Raw genomic sequence first — 22,582 nt, 5'->3', positions numbered from 1 at the left:
TTTCCCTCTCCTGCTCAGTTCTGGCCTCAACAAAAGATGACCCTAAGAGCTGGGGTTGTAGCTCAATGGTAGAGGGCTTGCTTACATGGATTTGATCCTCAGCACCACATAAAAATAAATGAATAAAATAAAGGCATAATGTCCATCTACAACAACAACAACAACAAAAAAAAAAAAAAAAAAAAGAAGACCACCCCAGGTCTTATTTGGGCATATACCAGGATTTTTTTCTCACTTTACAAATGTGAGAAAAAAATTACCAAATTGATTTTGATATTTGTACAGATTCATAAACAGCCCAACTCTACAATCTTTACATCAAGGTTGAGATAGGAGTGCTAATGAAATCTAAGTGACAGGTGACCAGCTCTGTGCTAATGGTCAATGACCAAGCTGCTTAAATTAATGGGGGTGTGTGTTGCTTATTGGTTGTGACCCCACCAGTGTTTCCTGCAGAGGGTGTTCCTGGGTTCTGGACAGCACAAGGGATCATCCTGCAGGACCACCCCAGGCACTGCAAAATGCTCCGTGTTCCTGAGCCCATTACTAAGGACAAGTGATCCCGGGAACACCAAAAAGCAGCCCACCCCAGCCCCCCTGACCCCCCCATTCCAAAAGCTTGGTGCAGGCAGGTAGGGGCTCTACTCAGTCTCTGCTCAAACAATCTACAGCATGCTGTGCAGTTCTGTGTTTAGAGAGACCATGAAGATTATTTTCAGTTTTACAGACCTTTAATAATGTGCTGCAATGTGGTATAAACTTTCACCAAAGCATGAAATGAGACATTTACTAGGGTAAGAAGACCATTTCCATATATATTTTGAGGCTTCAAAGAAACCAGGTTTTAGCAATTAGGGAAACATCTAACTCCCAACTCTCTTTCTCAGCGTGGTGTTAGGTTTCCACAGTGAGCTACTGTTCTGAGCGGGCGCAGCGTGTGGGGAGGCAGGCTGGTGCTTTTCAACAGTGCCAAGGAAATCAAGGGGGACTGTGTGGTTCTGATGCATGTGAGGACGGCCCGGCAAGTCCACAGGCCTGAAGAGGCCACCACACAAACCTAATCTGGGCAAAGACCAGGGAGAAGAGTGTCTATCTGCAATTTTTATTGTCTGGGTAATTCCCACTAATCATTCACTTTTGTCAAAAGCCATACTGAAGGCAACACAATCACATGCACAGTATGCAATTAGGCATTTAAAATCTAACCCCCAAAAGGGTGCTATTCATCCACCTTAGGCTTGCCGAAAAACTAAAATCCATACTTTTTATTTTAGGGGGTAGAGGTGATTAAAGTTTAATTTTACTCATATGCCCCCTCCATGCCCGCACAGCCGGTGGGTGATGGTGCAGATGACAATAATTCATATCTTTCTGCCATGTGCTGTGCCACTTGAAGCTAAGACACAAAGTCACATCCAGAGGTCTGAAATGTTAAAACACGCAGGGAACTAGACATACTCACATTCAAATGTTTATAATGGAAATTTATAAATAAATTCAGAGAAGTAGTAATCTAATGATTAAAAATAATTTAAAAAAAAATAGCTCTGTACTTTCAGAATTTTAGAATGAGTTTCAGAACAGGATGACTTACCTTGAACACAAACCTGGAAAGCTTGGTACTGCAGAGGCCCGAACCCCTCAAAGGAAGTGAGTAGTGAATATGTGTACATTTTTCACAATAATCATATTTAGAAAAAGAAAAAAAAAAAACCCAGCAAAATCTCCCCTCCCATAGCTGCCTAACATAGTAAGTGAAGTTGGTTTTTATTTCAGTTTCTCATCTATTGCCAGAATATCCGTGTTTTAAAGAGAAATGCCTAAAAACAAAAATAGGAATGAACTTTGTTTCTGGGAAAACAAAACAAAACAAAATTACCCAGTAAAGCTTTTTAAAAACACATTTCTTGAAATGAAAAATGGCCATAGAATTTCACACATATTAGGGCCAAGCCACTGACCTGTACAGTGCATAACACATACATTCATGTGTGAAGATGCTGAACACAAAAACCTGTTTGTCTTAGTTAATGAAGTTAATGAAAACCTAATTACTCCTGACTCTACCAACCTTTTGTTTAGTCCCTCTTCTTTTTAAAACACTGCCTGTTGTTCTAACTCTAGGCTAGCTCAGCTCAGTCTACCCACAGAACCTGCTGATGACTAACAGCTTTGCTCCAATGTCCCATAGGCTTGACACTTGCACAAGGCCACCTCCCACGCCCTGGGGCTTGTCAGTCTACAAACACCAACTAAATAGCAGGAGTGTGCAGGCCTCTGTGGGCACTGCTGCCCCGCCCAGGAACATCTTACCAATGAACCAGAAGGGAGAGGCCTCAGTGGCTACCATATACTACAGTGGTTCCCAAATCAGACCCCCAGAGCTGCTTTTCAAACACCCCAGTTTCTGGGATACAATCCAGGGATCCGTATTTCTTTTTTGGGGGGTGGTGGTGGTACTGGGCACTCAGCCACGGAGTCACATCCCCAGCCATATTTTTATTGTTTTTTTAGAGACAGGGTCTGAGTTGCCAGCTCCTCACTTTTGCTGAGGCTGGCTATGAACTCACGATCCTCCTGCCTCAGCCTCCCGAGCCCCCTGGGATTACAGGCGTGTGCCACGCTGCCCTGTGGATCTATTTCTTAAAGTCACCCAAGTGCTTCGGAGCAAATTTGGGGAGGGTGTCACTGGAACGTAACGATCAGAACTTGTATGTTTTCTACTGAGGACCCCAAGTAGATGACCCCCCCCCACCCCTGGGCCACTTGATTTGCAGAGGGCCTGGACACTGCTGGGTCGGAGGTGGTGGGTGGCCAGCCCAGAGGAGGTTGTGATGTCGGAGCACTGTCAGAGCCCTCTCAGGTGGCTGGGGCTGGGGCAGGAGGATGCCCACAGATGACCACAAGGAGGAAAATAACACTAGAATGCTAGCCGAAGCTGGCCAGGTTGTTTATGCGGACCCAGAAGTGCTCACACCTCGTCTGGAGTTTCCACAGGGGGACAGCTCTCAGGCAGAAATGAGACAGCACTGCGAGTCCGCCAATGCCGCACCAACACTGAAGGCCTTAAACCCCAACCTGTTTTGTTTTTAACAAACTCACCAAGAGTTCACTCTGCTAAAGCACAATAAACCCAGCCGCCCTCTCTCCGCTCTCAGGGCTGGACAGCTCGGGAGAGCGGGCAGAAGGAAGCAGCTGGAAACCAGTGGCCAGTGAGGGAGGGACCTCCCAGCTCATCTGCAGCTTTTGAAAACTGCTTGCATGGCCCTGGACACCACCAAGTCAGAGACCGTGTAGTTCTCTGGAAAATTCTTTGACTTTTACAGGGAAGCGGGATGGACGGTGGCGGGGGCCATGTTTCGAGTGGTTAAGTTTCTTTTTGCTTTAGCCAAAAGGCTTCTGAATGCCTCTGCTACACTCAGGCAAACAGCAAATCCCAGGAGGGCCCAGTCTGGGCTTCCCAGGCGGCTCTGCCCAAGCAGGACTTCCCCAGGGCAAGAGCCGAGGTTCTTCAGAACACACTTGGGAATACACGATTTCTGAGTCTTTCCAGCTTCACTGTTCAAATGGTCTCTCAAACACCTTCTAAGAATCTGAGAAATGGGGGGAGGCACCGAGTTGATAATGAAATATGGTGTTTTACTTCTAACCAGTGAGTAATCGCTCAATTTTTGGCTCCCATCAAATTGTTTCCCAGTTCTTTCCCTCATTTTGGTATACATCTAGCTATGCAAGTTTTCCTTTGGGAAGTGTCATTTCCTTCAGGAGAAAATATTTAAAAATTAAGGTTACATTTTTCACAATAATCATATTTAGAAAAATATAGGGAAACCGAGTGATAGGAATGTAAGATCAGTTTTTAAAAACCACATTTTTAATTTAACTTGCTGATTTTGTTTAAGCTCTGAACCTCTATTCTCCTTTTTAAATTTTTAATTTAACTTGCTGATTTTGTTTAAGCTCTGAACCTCTATTCTCCTTTTTTATAGAAGGAATACTGTCTGTACAAAGAGCTCAGACAGGAGGGACAGGTCCAGGACTAATCCCTCTACAACTTTCAGGCAAGGGACAGAGACTCCGAGGAGCCAGAGCACTGCAGGGAGACAAGTGTGGTGACTTTCCTCACATCTTCCAGAGTCAGGAAGACCATTTAACACAGAAGGGGAATTCGAACGGTGGCATTTAAACATCTGAATTTCAGGAAGTGAACTCGGGGATGACACTGATCTCTGCATTCGCACACCTGCAGTCACTCGAGATCAGCCTGAGTGGAACTGTCCAATCAGCCCGAGAGTCCACGAGAGCCTGACCTTCCGCATCATGAAAATGTCAGTGCTGTTGTCCAGCATTCCAGTCCCCTGCCGAAGGTGCCGCTTCAGCAACTTCTAACAGTTTTCAAATATTTGGATAAGACCTTCTGCAGGCTTGGAAATGCTCCGCGAGAAGTAGATACAGTAAGGTTCTCCCACAAAGAGGAACAAGGTGGGGCAACCGGTCCCCGCGACAGATGAACTACAGCAGCTTCTTCAGATGCTGTTTGGTTCACTTCATTGAATAAATCATGGAGAAAACAACTGAACTTTGATTTTCATGCTGTCACTAGTACCTTCAAATAACAGCTTCGTGTGTGTGTGTGTGTGTGTGTGTATATAATTTCAGTTGCAGGTGGATGCAACACCTTTATTTTATTTATTGTTACGTGGTGTTGAGGATCAAATCCAGGGCCTCACACACGGAGGCAAGGCTCTACCACTGAGCTACAAACCAGCCCTTATAACAGCTTTTTTACATATCATAAAATTCACACATTTGAAATGTACAATTTAGTAGTATTTAGTACATTCACAGAATTATGCAACCAATGCTATCTGGTTTTAGAAAGAAAAGGAACCCCATCCTGTACCCCTGAACAGTCTTTTCCCATTATTATGTTTTGAGGGGGAGCAGGTACCGGGGACTGAACTCAGGGACACTTGACCACTGAGCCGCATCCCCAGCTCTATTTTATATTTTATTTAGAGAAGGGTCTCACTGACTTGCTTAACACCCAGTAACATTCTCACTTTACTGCCCAATAATATTCCACTGTGTAACCATCCCTGCCTGGCCGCCCCCCTGCTGGTGGGGCCGGGTTCAGCACCCCACTTACAAACTCGCTCCCTGCTGCTTTAGCGCTCCAAAGAGGAAGCAGCTGGAAACCAGGACGTTCAAATGCGCTGTCAGTTTAATTAGAGCGAAAAGTCTTAAGAGGGAAACCGAGTGATAGGAATGTAAGATCAGTTTTTAAAAACCACATTTTTAATTTAACTTGCTGATTTTGTTTAAGCTCTGAAGGAAAGCACTCTATGTTCTGGGGAAGACACTGCCAGCAGCCACACCAACTTGAACACAGGACTGAAACACTGGGGACTCCGCGCCATGCTGGGTCTCCGGAGGCCAGCAGTCATGTGGCCTCGTGACTCTAAGCCCCTTCTCCTTCACTGCTGAGCTGCCCCCAGTACACACCAGGGCAAGAATGAGAACCAGCCTCTCCCCAGGACCCTCCCTAACAGACCCGCTCCTCCCTAGGTCCAAGCGGGCACTTGGGTGCTGGTGTGAGCACGCCACAGTCAGCACTCAAAGACGACAAAGATTTTTAAAAATTAAAAAAAATTTCTTTTCTTCATTTATCGCCTTCAATGTGTTCTGAGTCCACCCCAAGGGCAGATTTTTTTTTTTTTAAATGTGGTACTGGGGATTAGAACCCAGGGCCTTGTGCATACTAGGCAAACACTCTACCACTGAGCTATATCCGCAGCCCACCAACACAGATTCTAAGTGAACACCTCCTGTACCCTGGAGACCTTCTTGGATTGATACCCCTCCCTGACTTTTACTGAGGGAAACGTGCACTTCGCATCACCAGATTTGTTTTCTGAAACTGGAGTGAGGTGGCCTAGCTGTGCCCCTTTGCTGGCCCTTAGTGTGGCTCCCACTGGAACCGTCAAAAGAACCACCTGCAGCACTTATTATTAAGCAGCCCACTGCTTCCTGGGCCCAGGTGAGGGCAGCTGTTGGGGCAGGACTGTGAATTCACCCCACAAGCCCAGGAGCGATGCCCATGACAAGCCCTGGGCTGCAGTGGAAGTACAGAAGGCCCGACTCCTCTGCCAACGCACTCGCTGTGCTAGTGACCATGTGACATGTCTGTCCTGGATCTCCTGGGCACGCTGGCACACAGGACAGGTGTGCTTTAGGAACCCGCAACAGATGAGCCCATCCTGTAACACCTCTGAATCCTGATCCCCTCATCTTTAAGAAAGAAAAACCCCCATCTAATGTCAGCTGTCATAGCATTTGTCATGTGACCAACCTCTAGAAAACAGGAGCCCTAACTTAGCAAACTTAACTGGCCTAGGGCAGAAATGCAGCTCCTCAAATTCAGCCGGCAGGCAAGGCAGAAGGCCCTAGGGACAGGTGGAATGTTTGTGGGGTGCGGGTTAATTACTGCTTTCCCTCTATCCACATCACCAGCATATTGGTAGGGTGTCATCAGCATTGGTAGAGTGTCACCAGCATTGGTAGGGTGTCACAGCAACAGCTAATTCCTACAAGATAACCTTGTTTCCATCTATTACACAAAACGAATGCGAATGCGTCTTTCTTACATGTAATGCTGCTTGCCATACAACTGTTTATAGAAAAAACTAAATTATATAAAACAGTTGCAACTGAAACTCCAATGGCCATGTTTACACTGTTACAGTTACTAGCAAGCAGGGTCAGAAGTGTCCAATTGTTACCCCAGAAGGGCAGTCCCAAAACCTCCCTGTTGTGAAGAGCCATCATTCTTTAAGGATTGAGCAGACACAAACAAGAATCTCCACGTTAACATTCTCAAACACCGCTGCCAAGAGAAAAGATGTGTAATACAGAAATGTGGCCCTTGAAACATTTTCTCATTAAATGGAGTGAGGCGCACATCCAGATCAGTTACGGCAGTAACCTGACACTGTGCTTGGCGAAGGCACCACACCACCTGTCAATCAAGAGTGGGCAACAGTGGCTCCTCCCTAATCCTCACCCATGGCAAGAGCCATCTGTCACCAAGCACCCAAAGGCAGCCTGGGCCAGAAAACTTCCAGGAGCACATATTGAAGCTCTGGCTCTATCACCAGACTTTGTAAACACTCCTGCTGGCAGGCAGAAAAGGTGGGAGCTATCAGGATAAATATGCTGTACTAATGAAATAATCCTAAGGCAATCTGCAGCCCCATGGATGAAGATGATCACACTGCTAATCCTTTCTAGCAAGCTCTCCATCTCCAAGTCATCCCCGATCATCATCTCATACTGCCTCCTTCGAGGTTAAACACCACCAGCATGCAGAAAGCTGCTTCATCTATGGGCTTAGGAACATTAACAAAGGCCAGCCTCAAATTAATTGCACATGACAAAAACTGTCAAGCAATTCAGAATGATTTCTGTGCACAGTTTTGTCTGTAGCACAAACAAACCAACAAAGACACATGGGTAGGATAAAGGGTATGTTCTCATGTTCTGGTAGGAAATCCCCTGTAACTATACAATAGCAGCACATACACTAGTCTTTTGTTGCCTGAGTAATAAGAATAATAAACCATCAAATGCCAGAGCGGACAAGAGTCCACTTGTCACACCTTTGACAACTACTAGACAGCACCCCCACCAAGGTCAAAGTGCTGGTGCACAGTCCTGTTAACCCTTCAACTTTCCTAGGAACCACCAGAAGACAGTTGCGCTGTTCCCAGGAACATGAAGTCCCTGAGAAATGGTCCTGCTGGCAGAGTGCTGAGCACAGGCCAGTACCAGTGGCTCTCAGAACTCCCGGCGTCTACGACGAAGCTGTAGACCTCCACTGCAGAAGCCATCCCTGTGACAGTGGTCACTGCCTCAGAAAGTTAACCCAAGAGAATTCAGGTTCCTCTGCACATGGGTAGGTGCTGGGATGACTGCATTCCCTGTGGGCAGTGTCCATCAGGAACTGACCCAGGGCAAGGCAGGGCCTTCAAACCACCCTGGCCTCCCCCGCACCCTCCAGGGAGGTGCAAGCACTCTGGTCAGCTCTGCCCAGGTGCTAATCACTAATGAAAACCAAGTGCAACCACAGAGGTCAAAGTCAAAGGCACCAACTTAACCATGAAAAGCTCCGAAGGTACGACCAGAGCTCTGTGCTCTATTTAAGCACAGTCCTTACTTAGTTTCAGGAAGTGTGAGTCAATCTTAACTTGTATAAAAGAGACTTCGAAGAGCCACTGGTTCAAATTTTAACCGCCAGCAGGTCTGGCAAAAAGGACAGTCACCAAGCAACCCCCCCATCTTTGTGTGTCAATGAAAGATTTTTACTGGTGCATTTCTGCTTGTCCTACCAGCTAATTACTTATGAATGCCTCACAACTTCATTTTGGAAGACTTGTACACTTCTGTACTGCAGCATGACAAGTTTGTCTTTTGTGTCTTTCAAGCACAAACCCTCATACATCATCCACCCCTGACAAGGGGCAACAGAGCCTGGGCAGGTCTGGGATGCTCTCCTGCTCCGTGGTCCTCCTGACTCGGGGCAGGCACCCACCTCCTCTTATGGAAAGGCCAGAGGCACGTTAAGGAAATTTTCGGGTACCTTAATTATGAAAATTAACACGCCACCCCCCTCATTTCCTCTGTCAAACTCCTCTCACTCCTCCCCCTCGTCTACCGTGAGGCTGAGCTTAACATGTAGATGTCAAACTCTTACCATGGGACAGACGCCAACAGTGCAGAGTACTAACCCAGAAGCTGGGTCTTGGAATTTCCCAATGACTTCTTCTATGCTGCTGGTATCTACTTTGTTATGTTTTTGTGAATAAATGTATGTTTTAAGTGGAACAAGTAAAACAGTGACGAGGTATAACTAACTGCTTTGTAGGGAGACTCTGAATGGGCACTGCTTGGTGTAAGGTTGTTCTAGTCTGATGACTTTTTTTTTTTCCTTTTTCTTTTTGGAGACAGGGTCTCCCAAGTTGCCCAGGTAGGCCTCAAACTTGCAATCCTCCTGCCTCAGCCTCCAGAGTAGTTGGCATTACAGGCAGGCACCTGCAGCTGGCCTGCTGACTTCTTCTTAGTGACAGAGGAAAGAAAGTGGGGCCAAAAACCATTTAAGCAACTTCCTTAACTCTTGCTCACTGAAAACATTTACATCTGTGTAGCTCCTTTGTTAGTCCCAAGGTTGTGTATCTCTAAGTCAAGCTTTTAAGACAAAAAGTTTCTATTTCTAAGTTCTTGGGCTGAAAAAATTTTGAAATTCTATGAATATAAAAATGAAGTGTGCAGATCAATATGTATCCCATAACTTCAAGAATATGTATTCTCACATCCTTCTGAATAGCTCCTTTTTGCTTCTGAAAGTGAGCCACTTCCTGTCCCCAGACCCACTTCCTGACAGGCTGGGGCTGCTTAACAAACACACAAAGCAGACAAACCAGTCCTGTTTGTACTCATTATGATTAGAGAAAATCACGACCTTAGAACCAGAAGGAGCTTTCAGAGCACTCACATGAAAAAGGGGCCAGTTCCTCTACTTCAAAACCTGCCGGGCCCTGCCGGCTGTTAGCAGGCTAAGCACTGCTGCGGGAGGGCAGATGGCAGCTGCTTCCCGGTGCGGCACGGCAACCCCGGCGGGCATTTGGGGACCTGCTGATGGTGTGTGAAAATACCGCTCCTGAACCCACGACCTGTTAAGTTTCAAGGTTCGTTTCTGTTAACTTCCAAGATCCCTTTTCTGTACCTCTCTGTAAGTAGGGACCGACCAACTCCGTCCATAGTGGGAATGACACGGGTTGGATGTGCACATTTAATAGGGGAACTAAACTAAAATTCTTAGAGGGGAAAGGAAGCATCAAAGGAGACTACATTCTGCAAAAGAAATGATTCTTTAAAGAAATACAAATAGTCTACATCCTTCTCTCCCCACCCCAAGGAAGGCAAACTACCGTCTCTTTCAAGGTCGCTTTCTCTTTAGCTAACAAACCTGTGAAGTTGTAGGTCCATAACATGTGATTCCGGTTTACTAGGTGTGTCCCGTACTTCGGCACTGATTTAGTTCCCTGAAATGTCTAGTAAATTACAGGATTCCATAAAGGACAAAAAGCAAGGGACAAGGAATGACGGAAGGGCTAATTCATGCTATCACGAGTTTTAATTCTAGACTCATGAATCAGGGAAACCAAAAGCTTGCCGACTAGACCCACTAACCCCCTGGAAAGCACTATTTTCTTTGTAAATTTAGAAGCCTGTGAAGAGTTTTCCCTTTCCATTCTCATGACATTAGGGGGGAGCCTGGGGAAGTTGTCAAACCGACATCAGTTCCTTTGCTGACCTGCTGTTTTAGGGAGGGGCATATAAAATAAGCCATACTTAAATCTAGTGACATGTCTGAGATCAGTCTCTGCCCCCAATCAGGACCACACATGCAGGAGCTATCTGAACTTGCCCATGAAGTCTTTTCTTTTGGCACTGATCAAACATAGAGTAAGACCATAGTATCTTTGTTTTTTAAAAATCCAAACTAAATAAGCAAGATCACAAAATTTGCTTGAATAAGCAAAACCCAAGAAAAACTTACACTTTTAAATCACCCTTGTTTCTGAAGTCATATAAAGTTAAACTTTTTGACTTCAGAAACAAACTCTTTGACTTGCACTTCATGGCAATAGCGCTGTATGTTGTATCCATGATGGGATTATGATCATGTGTGTAACTGCCTGACTTGAGAGCAAGAGGACACGGTGTGCAGTTCACAACTCTCAGCGCCTGCCCCAGCCCCAACCCTGCTCCTGGTCTGAGGAATGCCTCCCCCACCTGCTCCGATGGACGGCGTCCACCCTGACAGAACACAGATGGTACGTGGCATCTTAAAAGGACTGCATAAGATCCCAGTCAGTAGATGTCTTGCATTTTATGTTCAATCCCAATGTTCAAGTCTGAGACAGTTGCTATAAAGACAATGTCCTGTTCCCAGCTGGGTCAAAGCATCTCCCTCTCTCACCCCCTAAAAATCTTGGAAATCAGAATACCAGTGAACAGCTGGGAACCAACGGTTCCTCCTGCTTCCACGTCAACTGGAGTTCTGAGGAGACCTCCTTTAACACCCGCACGGGGGTAAGATGGCCCTCGGGAGGACTCCAGCTACTCCGTGGTCCAGCACAGGGGTGTCCCACACACAGCGCCTCTTCAGCCCCTCGCAGCAGGGACTCCCTCTTGCTGGCTCCTCCCACCCGAAGAAGACTGGCACTTCTCCTGAGGAGCAAAAGCGAAGTCTCCCACCCCCTCTGTCCCTGTAATAGGCTTTAAAAAGCAAGCTCTCCATGTGGGAGTTCTGGAACACTCCCCAAAGCAGAGGGAACCCCACGACACAGTAAGCCTCCACAGGCTTCCTCCTGGCCGCACACTGACTCTCCAGTGTTGCTCTTTACTCTTTGTACAGTTTAAGAAAGAGAACCAATGTTTTGGTTTGTTTGCATATTTTAAAACGTCATCACGCAGCACCAGAGGGCTTTAAAATGTACCTGAAAACCACCAGGTGTGGTCACACACACCTGTAATCACAGCAACTCAGGAGGCTGAGGCAAGAGGATGAGAGTTCAAGGCCAGCCTGGGCAAATCAGTGAGACCCTATCTCAAAATAAACATGAGAAAGAGCTGAGGATGTAGCTCAACTGTCAAGAGTCCCCGGGTTCAATCCCCAGCTGGCAAGGGGGAATGTATATAAAACCATAATCCCACTATCATATCCAACAATCCAAAACCAGTTCCCTAATTTTTAAAACTCAGTCAACTCACTTTCCCCCATTGCACCACCATATCTTTTTAAATTTATTTTCTATTTTGAGACAAGGTCTCGCTCACTAAGTCGCTGAGGCTGGCCCTGAGCTTTCCATCCCCCTGCCACAGCCTCCCAAGATGCTGGGAAGACAGGTGAGCGCCTCCATTCCCAGCTTGATAGACATCATCTTTTTACAGTTGACCTATTCAAGTCCCACACTGCACGTTTTGACCTTGTTTTCGGATGATTACCACATGGGCCTGTCCAGCCAGGTTCTCGCCTCCCTACCGCCTAGTCTAAGGCCCACTTAAGAGTGTCACCCAAATGGCAATGTGCTATGTAGGCCACCACCTCAGCACCAGATGCGACACCCTTCATTTGGTAACTAAGGCAACGCAGCACCCTAATGAGAACACCATACCGACACAGTAACAAAGTCCTCGGAGGCAGATTCCAACATGATATCTACTCTCTAAGCTCTCACCAGCGATCTGTGGTTCAGGGTTCTCTAAGAACACGGGGTGAGGATGGATCGTCTTCCAAAACACATCGCACAAGAACTTACAGATGCGGCAATAGGCGAAATACTACCGCAACAATCAGTTCTCCTGAAAGCGCGCACCCAAGAAATGGTGGAAGAATTCAATGGGGCCCAGCAGATGGCAACACGCTCTGACCAAATCCACCCGAAACAAGTGTTTGGAGAAAGGTCATCCTGGCTCGTGGGTCAACACAAAGGTGATTTACCAAAACCAAAATGATCACATCTGCCCACTCACAGGTCACTTTGCCCAACTGAGTTAGTAAAAGAATAAAAACAACTCCGCCTCTTGGCAAAGCCTGGATGAGAACCCGCAGTAGGTTCTTCCTCTCCGGGGCATTATTGATATTTGCCTCTCCTGTGACAACGTGAGCTTCTCAAAGCAGCCTGGGGAGGGGCCGAGGACAATGCTGCTCCCTTTAGACTCTGGGCACAAAGGCTGTTGTACTTAGACCTGGGTCTACCTTCCTGGGCCTCTGGCCACTGAGAGAGTGGGGCAATGGGCATTTGAGACTGGCATGCATTTTGGATGGACACTCGCCGGGCCATCATTTGATGTGACTGAGGGGAAGGGGAGGTAATCCTTCAAAAGGCTCTTTTAGTTCACCAGGAAGTAAACCCTGGCACAGGAGTGCTCTGTATGTGGGAGGGGTGTGGACGGCGTTTATGGTGGGAGAGAAGGACCGACAGTGAGGTAAAGTCCACTGACTGTACCGTTTCATGAGGCAGAGTTGGAGGGGAAAGAATGACCATCATGAGACGGTAAAGCTTTTAATCAGATTAGAACTCAGCAGCTGCAAGCAGAACACAGGCCCTTCCGATCAGGGCCAGGCGCCAGGCCAGGTGCTCTGGAGGCAGCCCCTCAGCCCTCATGGGTGGGCTCACAGGCCCTGGTGGACAGGCACGGGGAGAGGCAGCTGAAGAAGCCTGCCCCAGACTACCCACCAGGAGGCAGCGCATTCACCCAGTGGTCCACCCCAATTTACCTGCCAATAGAGCAAGAATTTGAAGTTCCTTCTAGATGCAGACAATGATGCCTTTTTAAATTTTTTTAACTGCTGCTCGCTTTGTAGCCAGGAAAGCCAAGACCCCCCCCCCAAAAAAAAACAAGCACTGAACGCAAAGATAAGTTCTGTGAAGCACAGCACGGTGGGGCAAGGGGTGGGCGCAGCACGGCTGGATTTGATGGGGTGGTCTAAACTTGGGACTGAATGATAAAACTGTCCATAGTCAGAAATTCACTAGCATAAGACTAGCCTAAGTCGAAAGTTAATTTTAAATGACGATATAAAAGCAATTCATTTATACAGCATTCTCTTTCCAACTCAAATATCAGGTACAAATTGCTTTCTTTTAGCTTATGCCAGAAGTCTGTCATTAGATGCTGGGGGAGCAGGTGTGACACAAGATACTGCCACCTTCTCTATAGAACAAAGAACAGCCACCATCAACAGCCTTGTTTAAAATATGACCTCAGCACCAGCCAACCTTGGTCCTAGGTGACAGTTTTTACAACAGACATCCATGCTCGGGCTTGATGCACTTGTACTGGCTAACTGGTTCTTTGTTCTTTGAGAACAGTTTTTTTAAAACTGCAACCAATGAGGTGGCTCCGTTTCCAAATATTAGCCTCGCCATACAATACACACAAGTTTATAACAAGGTCTTCACAATAACTGCCTTTATCCTAGAAGCAGGGTTGCTAAAAAAAAAAAAAAAAAAAAATTTTTTTTTTTTTTTTTTTTTTTGTAAAGGATCAGAGAGTAAATGTTTTAGGCTTTGAGGGCCTTATTTGGTGACTACTGCATAATGTTGTTGTTTCTAAAAGAACCCTGCAAAAATGCAGCAACCATCTTTTGCTGGTAGACCTCACAAAAACTGGCCACAGTTAGTGCCTGCCTGCAGATAATCGCTGTGCTCCATCCTTAAATGAAAACAATTATTTACATGATCTGATACGACAGCCATTGACACAGCAATGGTAAGCTGATCTGTCTAGTGAAGATGGAAAACAAAATTAGGATGTGGAAAGCGACTTCAAACAACAAAAAGATAAGCAGAATCTGATACGCCTGTGCTGACCAGTGTAGTCTGACCCGCCGGTGACATCAGTTCCTCTCGCTCATTGGTAACAGTTGGGTCAAGGTCAGAAATTTTTAATTTTAATTGCCTTTAAGGTTTGTTTTCTTATATATATTAAAGGGATAACTGTGTCAGTGAAGTGTTTCTATTTCACGTGAAACAGCATCATTATTTATCTTAGTGAATAATGGAAAATGGAATGCCCTCTGCTATCAGAAATACCCTTGACCCTCTGCCCCTGCATCCCCCAGACCCCAAGGACCTGCAGCCTGGCCTGGCTCCACCTGCCTGGTACATCCCTCTCCTGGTGCAATGCACTGTGGTTCCCTGCTTGCACCCTCGCCTCCCCCACTAGACTGAGAACTCCTTAAAAGCAAAGCCCATCTGATTTTCACTGTCTAGCACCAGGCACACGATGGCCTATGTCAGGGCTCCAACACAGGAGGAAGGAGCCCAAAGAATTCTGACATCTGGGATATAGCAAAAGGAAGAACAGTCAGAGACTCCCCCTCTCACTACACGTCTGTGGCTGTTTCTTTGGGAAGCATGGACAAACTTCACCTGGCTCACTGGCACTCCCAACTTTTAACCAATGGGTTGCATTGAAGTGTGTAAAATATAGCCAGGGAGAAAGCACCCAGGACACACGAAGCTCCGGGGATATAAAGTGTTTAGGTTTCATAGACAAAGGTGAGTTTCACGTTGATACCCTCTTCACTTAAACACTGTCTTTACTCTCATTTTAAAGACTACAAAACAGAAGCTCAGCTGGGCGTGGTGGCGCACGTCTGTAATCCCAGAGGCTTGGGAGGCTGAGGCAGGAGGATTGTGAGAGTTCAAAGTCAATCTCAGCCACTTAGCAACTCAGTGAGACCCTGTCTCTAATAAAATATAAAAAATAGGACTGGATGCAGCTTAGTGGCTAAGCATCCCTGGGTTCGATCCCCAATACCAAAACAAACAAACAAAAGAAACAGAGGTTCACGAATACTGAATGACCTGTCCAAGTGCGGGTTAAGTAGTAAATTATGAAATTATTCTTTTGTGGTTCTTTACATTTTAATTTTATTTGAAAAAGTAATGTCTATTAACTGCATACTAAGCATTTAGAAAGTTTCTAAGTCACACTATTGCATAATGGTTTTGTTTGGTTTCTTAAGAAAAAGTTTGGAATCCATCTTTATCCCTTATGTTGACAGATATGGATGATAAGTATGTTGGGAGGGAAGTAATGCAACCTTCTGGTCTCTTCATTAAATATTGCATATTTTATTAGTGGTAGCAAATACATTTAGTGCTTAAATTAAAAACTAGAGTAGCTGAGGTGTTATAATGCAAATAGGCTGAGGAGTTTATTACTGAAACAAAATAAAATATAAAGGCTAATTCAAGGTGTGTTCCTGCTTTTTAAAGTTGACTGTGGTTTTATTTCTTCAGAGTGAAAACATCCAGGTACTAAAAGAGAACAGGCATGTGAATCACCTAATGAATCTCCTAACTATCCAACATACATCAAGTTTAAGTCTAAGTAAAAAAAACTACAAAAAAGAGCTATGATCCACTAAGTGATTCTGTGTTCTTTTCCCAAACTTAAAAAAACAAAACAAAACAAAACTTAATATTTGTTAAGTTGTTGATGGACCTTTTAATCATTTACTTAAACATGGTGCTGAGAATTGAACCCAGTGCCTCACACATGCCAGGCAAGCACTCTACCCCTGAGCTACAACTTCAGCCCCTTAACAAATAATTTTGTTCTTACAAAATTATTCAAAATTTTGTTAGAAATCTCAATGCTATCATTTAGGGCAGTAACAAAAGCGCCCACTGTGGGAGGAACAGGAGAGAAACAGGAATGAGGAGTGGGATTGTGGGCACTGTCTAGGTTCTCTTTCTCTTTGGCACCATGGAGGTGAAGCTGAAATTTGAAGAAGGCAAGAACTTCTTTCACCCACCACAGACACGACCTAACAGCATGTGCAAAAACAGACTCTGACCCTCCTCACAGCTGGTCCTCCTCCATGGTTCCTTATCTCAGTGATGGGCCCATCATTCACTCAGTTCTGCAAGCCAGAAACCAGGAGGCAGTGGACACACCCTGCACCTTCAACCCACACCAAGTGCTCTGAGTTTTACCTCCCAAAGAGCCCCCCAGGACATCCACTTCTCTCCAGTTCCACCACCCCAGACCCAATCATTACCTGCCACCTCTTGCAGACTCTTACATTATAGCCTCTAGTCAATTTTTCAAAGGCCAATCTGTTCATGTCACCTCCTTCTAGAAGGTCAAAACCAAAAAAAGCTTGAACATGGCTTGTAAGATATGGCCTGACCTCTGATTTCCTCTCTGGCCACGGGAGGCTTTGCCTAGCACCCAACTAGAGTGTCCTCTACTTGGCGAGATCCAAGTGGTGGAGTCCCACCCTGACCCCTCCCCACCCTATTCAAACCCCTTCAGTCCTCACCTAGTTCAGCAAGCCCCTCACCTCCAGGGCCGCCTTTCTGACCTGTCTCACCTCCCCCAACCAGCACACACCTCAGGCACAACAGCCAGACCAGAGGCTCTGCATTTACTATGACTACTCTGTCCCCAAACCAGAAGGTAAACCCATGATGACAGGGCCACTTCTGTGTCTGCCACCTGGGAGCCTCAGTGCCTCTCTGCTGAACTAGCGGATGAAATCTAAATATTCATCATGCCTTACGGTGTGAGGATGGCAAACCAGCAACCCCAGCCAGCATTTCTCACCACCACCTGCCAAAATCTTAGCTACCTCATTCACCATCTGCCCATGGTGAAGGAGGAGGGGTGGAGAGGGGTCCTCTGTGTCTTCGGTGAAGGGTGGCAGGGGGCGGGGAGTAAAACCATTATCCAGGAAATCCTGTCCCTGTTGAAATACTTAGTGGAAAGCACTATTCTCAAAGAGCTGGGTTATCTCACAAACTCTCCTCAAGCTCTGCCACAGGCAGACTTTGAACCCATGTTCAGAGTTCTCTGAAGGAGGGTAAACCTCCCTTTATGTTAAACTCCTCTAACACCCTTCAGCCCACACAGTTCAGACACCTCCTGGTGCCTGAGGCATTTCACCTCCAAGCTTTCCCATCAGATGAGAAAAGCAAGCCAGGGAGTGAGAAAGAGGAAGGAGGAGAAACTCTGTGGGTCACCTGGCCTGGAAGGTGGCACAAGGACTGCCTCCTGAACCATTCCCTGCATGTCAATCCCCCCCCACCCCCGTCCTCCAAGGAGGCCAGAGCACCAGAGTGCCCTCCTTGGAAGTCCACCAGTCCCACGGAATACTGCCCCAAAGCAGCGGAGGAAAGCAAGACCAGACAGGCCACAGCCCTCCTCCCCTGAAATGGGCTTCTCCAGGGCTCGCCCTTGTCCCCACCAGATGTCTGTCCTGTCACACTCCACTAAGGCTCCTTTCCCCTGAGAAAGCTTAGAGTTCCCTACTTTCCGCTTCAGTGTGTGCCTGTGTCTTGGTTCAGGTTCCAGACAGTGCCCCCCCCCCCCAGGACAGAATCCTCATCACCTCTTGTAGGGCACCCTGCTGGCCAAACACATAAACACTCAACCCCCTCAATAAGTGGTGCTTTCAGAAGCAGTATTAAGGTACAGTAAATGAGTATTATTTCATTTATACTGTTTTATGTACAAAGTCATCCTCTCAGTGCAGGTAAATCAATCACCAGGTGGGTGGAAGCCCCAAACCCCAACTATTCAGATGTATACATTAAGTGTAATTGACTCTTAATCCTATTATTAAACATTCAATCCCATGAAAGCTACCTAAGTGAAATTCTTAACTTGGGACTGAATAATTAGAATCAATAGCCCTTTGTTTAAAAGATGAAGCTCACTGAAGAACGTACCTTCACCATTTATCAAATCCAAAAATACAACCAACAGAAGAGCCCCCAAAACTTAAAACTATCAAACTAGATTCTCCATAACTACCTTAGAGATGGCTACTGTGCCCTTCTCAATGACAGACAGGGTGGTCCTAACATAATTTGTAGATGGTAACACTCTCTCCTGCCCAAGGAGGAACAGGCAGGGATTTCCACAGCAGACAAGTCTGGCTCACCTAAAAGGAGACCTCTCAATAAGATTCAAAAATAGTAACTGAATATATTACATAAAACACAGCCTTTCAAAAAGTTCCTCTGGTACTGAGGCTCACTCGCACACACACACACACACACACACAGGGTGATGGCTACTCGCCTTCCTTTGCAGTTTTACAACCATCTTCCCTGTGTCAGACACAATTTTTAAATTCTTAGGCATCACCAAGACTTTAAATCAAAATGAAGTTCAAACACACCTGCTGTAAGACAAAAAGGCTGGGAATTCTGACATACCTGCAAAGCAGGTGAGCCCTGAAGAGGCCATTCATGTGGAGGGAAATGAAACAGGCACAGAAGGACACATACTGAAAGGCACCCACACCAAGGTCCCCAGAGTAGCTGAATTCACAGAGGCAAACTAGAATGGTAGTGGCCAGAGGCTGGGGGCTGAGGAAATGGGGCGCGAGTGCTTAATGGGTACTGGGGGTCACTGTGGGGTGATGATGTTCAGGTGATGGCTGCTTAACAACAGGAACACGTAATGCCAGTGAGTTGCACACTTAAAAATGGTTACAACGACAAATTAAGTGTTACATACATTTCACCACAATTAAAAGAAGTTAAAAAAAAAAAAACAGAAAAAGACTAAAAGAAATTACAAATTATGAAAAGAAAAAGAAAAGTAGTGACCAGAAACACTGTTTTTTCTGGGCACTATCTTAGCACTCAGCAGAAAACCACACCAGAAGCTCATTTCTTGACCCCCGTCGCCGCCCAAATCCCCAAGCTTGCTACACTCTGCAGTCCTGGTTAAGGAGCTACAATCAGGCCAGAGGTAGACCACAGGCACTGTAGAGCTTGGCTGCTATGTGTCACTTTTGAAATGAAAGGAAGAATTTTGTATAGGAAAAAAAACATCTGCCTCATGAACCAGTCATCTTAATAATATGACTCACATCAAAAGTCTATGGTGTCTGAATCTATTAGTAATTTTTTTAACCTAATAGTAAAATAAGTCTTCTTATCAAGAATTCCTTTCAGGGAACATAAAACTTAACAGTAGGAAAGGCACAAAAGTATTGGTTAAAGAATCACATTATTTGAAAAACTAGAAATAAATTTTTATGTATCATTAATTATAAATGTTAATGACCCGATATTTTCTCCATGACTCAAATCTCAAAAAAAAGGTAAAACCCTCTTGCTAGTGCCAAGTCACCCAGCTCACCAGTGTTAAAATGGTGGAATATACACAAGTTTTTGTTTGTTTCCAGTACTGAGGATTGACCAGTGGTAAAGGGGCGCTTTACCACTAAGCTACATCTCCAGACCTTTTTATTTTTTATTTGAGACAAGGGTCTCACTAAGTTATCCAGACGGGCTTGGAACTCGCAATTCTCCTGCCTCAGCCTGGGAACAGTTGGTGTTACAGGTGTGTGTCACCCGCTGAAATATATACAACTTTCTAAGCAATAGCACTAAGAACCTGTTCCTACAACCACCCAGGCCTGGTCAGCAATCTCAACACAATCAAATCATACTCGTGGACGGGGGGCAGGAACACAGCACTTGAATCAGCTGACTTCACCAGCAGTACACGACCAAAGCCCAGGGAGCGTCCTTATCAAGCTCCAGGGCGGCTTCATCTGCAATTCAAGTCCATCGCTAAACCCTTTCAGAGATAGGAATCCTGCTGTAACCAGCAAATTCCCAGGTTTACAGGCCAGCGCCTCCCGGACCCGGTGGGAATCGGACTGTATGGAGGCTGCCTGCTGCAGAGAGGGTGTCTTCTCTCCCAAATGCCCTTCAAATCGCCCCGGGAAAGTGCGGGCTGCATGTGGTTTCGGACCGTTGAAGGAAATGGACCAGCAGGTGTAGGTAGTTGAAAACCACCAGAGTGCGATTTGCACTTTTTAAGAAACTTCAAAGTTGCACTAGCAGGCACTTTAAAAAAAAAAAAAACAGAAACAAGGTAAAGGGGGCCTCCGCCTCATTTTCAAGAATGACCACAACTTCGGGGAAGGGGACTCACGGAGAAAAGGCCTAGCGAGAGAAGAGCACAATAGTGTCTTTCTGGCGTCCCGCAAAAGGATCAACAAATGGTCAGGGGACAGGCCGTCAGCGCCCGGTTCTTGTCCCCATCCACTCAAGCAGGTGACTCCCGACGGAGGGGGAGCCTGGCGCACGTGACCCGGCCCAGAACCAGGGCAACTTACTGGTTTCGGCATTTTCGGTTTCTGCTGGGCTCACTCAATCCCCCGGAAACTCCGCTGTGCAGCAGCAGACAAAGTTCTCGCGACCTGGAGTCAGAGACAAGCCCTTAGCGCGCCCGGCAGCCCTCGGCGCGCGGCTTAAGAACCGGCCGGGCGGCGCCGGGTGAGTCACCGCCCCGCGGGGTCGGAGGCGGGAGGCGGGGGGCGGGCAGCGGCGACGGGGCGGGGCTGCCGGCGCGGGGTCCGCCGCGGTCCTCCTGGGGCCGCCCGAGCGCACAGCAAGTTTCACTACTGTGGCAATCGCTGCCCCGGGCCTGCAACCGCAGCTGTCCAGCCTCGGAGAAACACTTTAAAAAAAACTAACTGCCCGGGAGAGGCCCGGGAACCGGGAGGGGCGCGTCCACGCAGCCCTGGCTCCGCTTTCCCTTCGGGAGGAGACAGAGTGGGCAGAGGACGGTCGCGCAGCAGCCGCAGCGACCGGCCGCACAGGTTCAGCTCCACCTGCCCGGAGTGGGGCCTCGCTGGGCGCCCCTCGAGGTCGTCCGCCCGGGCTCCCGTGCTGGCTGTCCTTCCGCCGGACAGTCCCCGCCGCACCTGCCGTCGAGTCCCGGCCACGGTCCCCTCCGCGGAGCGCGCACGCGAGCCCGCCCGACCCTCGCCCCCCCGCGCGCCCGGCTCACCCGCGGCGCCTGCAGTGGACGTGCGCTGCTGCTGTCCGTGCGCTCCTGCTGTCCGTGCGACCGCGAGTGCGCCCGCCGCCCGCGCGCCCGAGAGGCCCTCGCGGGGCGGGGTCCCGGGGCCGCGCCCCTTCCCGCCCCGCCCGCGCGACCTGCGAGGTGCGCCCCGCTCAAGATGGCCGCGGCCCCGCGCCCCTGGTTCTGGCGGACCTTTGCCTCGGCGCTGCCCGGGTGGGGGGTTTGTGTGCAGTAGGTTCTACTCCGGCAAGAGACGTAAGGTGCAACACTGTTCCGCACTGGACACAGGGACATCAAGAAATGTACATAAATCTGGCTGGGCGGGCGCCCGGGGTGGTTGCCCGGCCGTTTGGGGTGGGGCTGCCCCGACGTCCTTGGGCCGGGACCCGGGTCTGGGTGGCCGTACCTGGTCGCGGTGGCTCCGTGCACGTGGTCTGTGCCGCCTCCGCCTTCATCCGAGAAAGACGGGCGTAGAAGACGCTCCACCAACGCTTGGTTAGGTTAAAGGACTAATGTGTTGCATTGTTTGACTCGACTTGCAAAAAGTTACGTGGGAATCTCTGAAATTCCAGATTTTTTTTTTCTTCTTACTAGCTCTTAGGAGGAGTTTTTAAAACACATGAACTCGGTGACCAGTAGAACTTGTGCAGTGAGTTAGAGAGCTCCCTCTAGAGCGTTGGCTCTCGCAGTCTGGTTCTGCAACTAGCATGTTGCTGTCCCAGCATCCCCTGCGAACTTGCAGCCGCAGAAACGACAGGTGCCACCCCAACAAGGGTTTCCAAAACTCTAGGGCTGGGGTCCAGCAATCTGAGTATCAGCAAGGCCCCCAGGTGACGGTGATGTGGACAAGGTTGAGACCGGAACTCCCCCCTGAATTCCTTCCCTATGCTCACCACTAACTCCCTATGGGAGCCGGGTGGGTTTACTGAATCCCTTAGCGCTTTTGTTTTCATATCTGTGAAACTGCATTAATTATGACTCCTATTTCATGGGATTGTAATGACGATTAGAGGTGTTAATGCATTAAAATGCCTAGAACAGTACTGTAAACACTCTGTCCTGATACAAGGAGTAACCAAAGATTTGGGGTAAAGTTCCAAACTCTCTGACTCAGTTTCCCCCTATGTAGGGTAAGAGACACTAGTAGCCCCTCCTATATAGA

The 22,582-nt window shown here is 47.4% G+C and overlaps 1 long non-coding RNA gene and 1 other non-coding gene across 2 annotated transcripts; both read right to left on the bottom strand.

Annotated features, from left to right (window-relative positions):
* Positions 1–5,722: 5,722 nt before the first annotated feature.
* On the bottom strand, positions 5,723–5,796 carry Trnat-agu (transfer RNA threonine (anticodon AGU)). The gene has a single exon. It is a non-coding gene; the product is annotated as a tRNA-Thr (tRNA).
* A 9,898-nt stretch (positions 5,797–15,694) lies between these two features.
* LOC124100477 (uncharacterized) lies at positions 15,695–21,811 on the bottom strand. The gene is made up of 2 exons (XR_009227948.1): positions 21,406–21,811; positions 15,695–20,812 (listed from the first exon to the last, which is right to left on the bottom strand). It is a non-coding gene; the product is annotated as an uncharacterized LOC124100477 (long non-coding RNA).
* Between the last annotated feature and the right edge of the window lie 771 nt (positions 21,812–22,582).

The sequence above is a fragment of the Marmota monax genome, unplaced genomic scaffold (assembly GCF_021218885.2).
Source record: "Marmota monax isolate L192 unplaced genomic scaffold, Marmota_monax_Labrador192_F-V1.1 WCK01_AAM20220418_F8-fsc01108, whole genome shotgun sequence".
In the NCBI taxonomy this organism is placed as follows: Eukaryota; Metazoa; Chordata; class Mammalia; order Rodentia; family Sciuridae; genus Marmota; species Marmota monax.
This window is presented reverse-complemented; position numbering and strand designations above follow the sequence as displayed.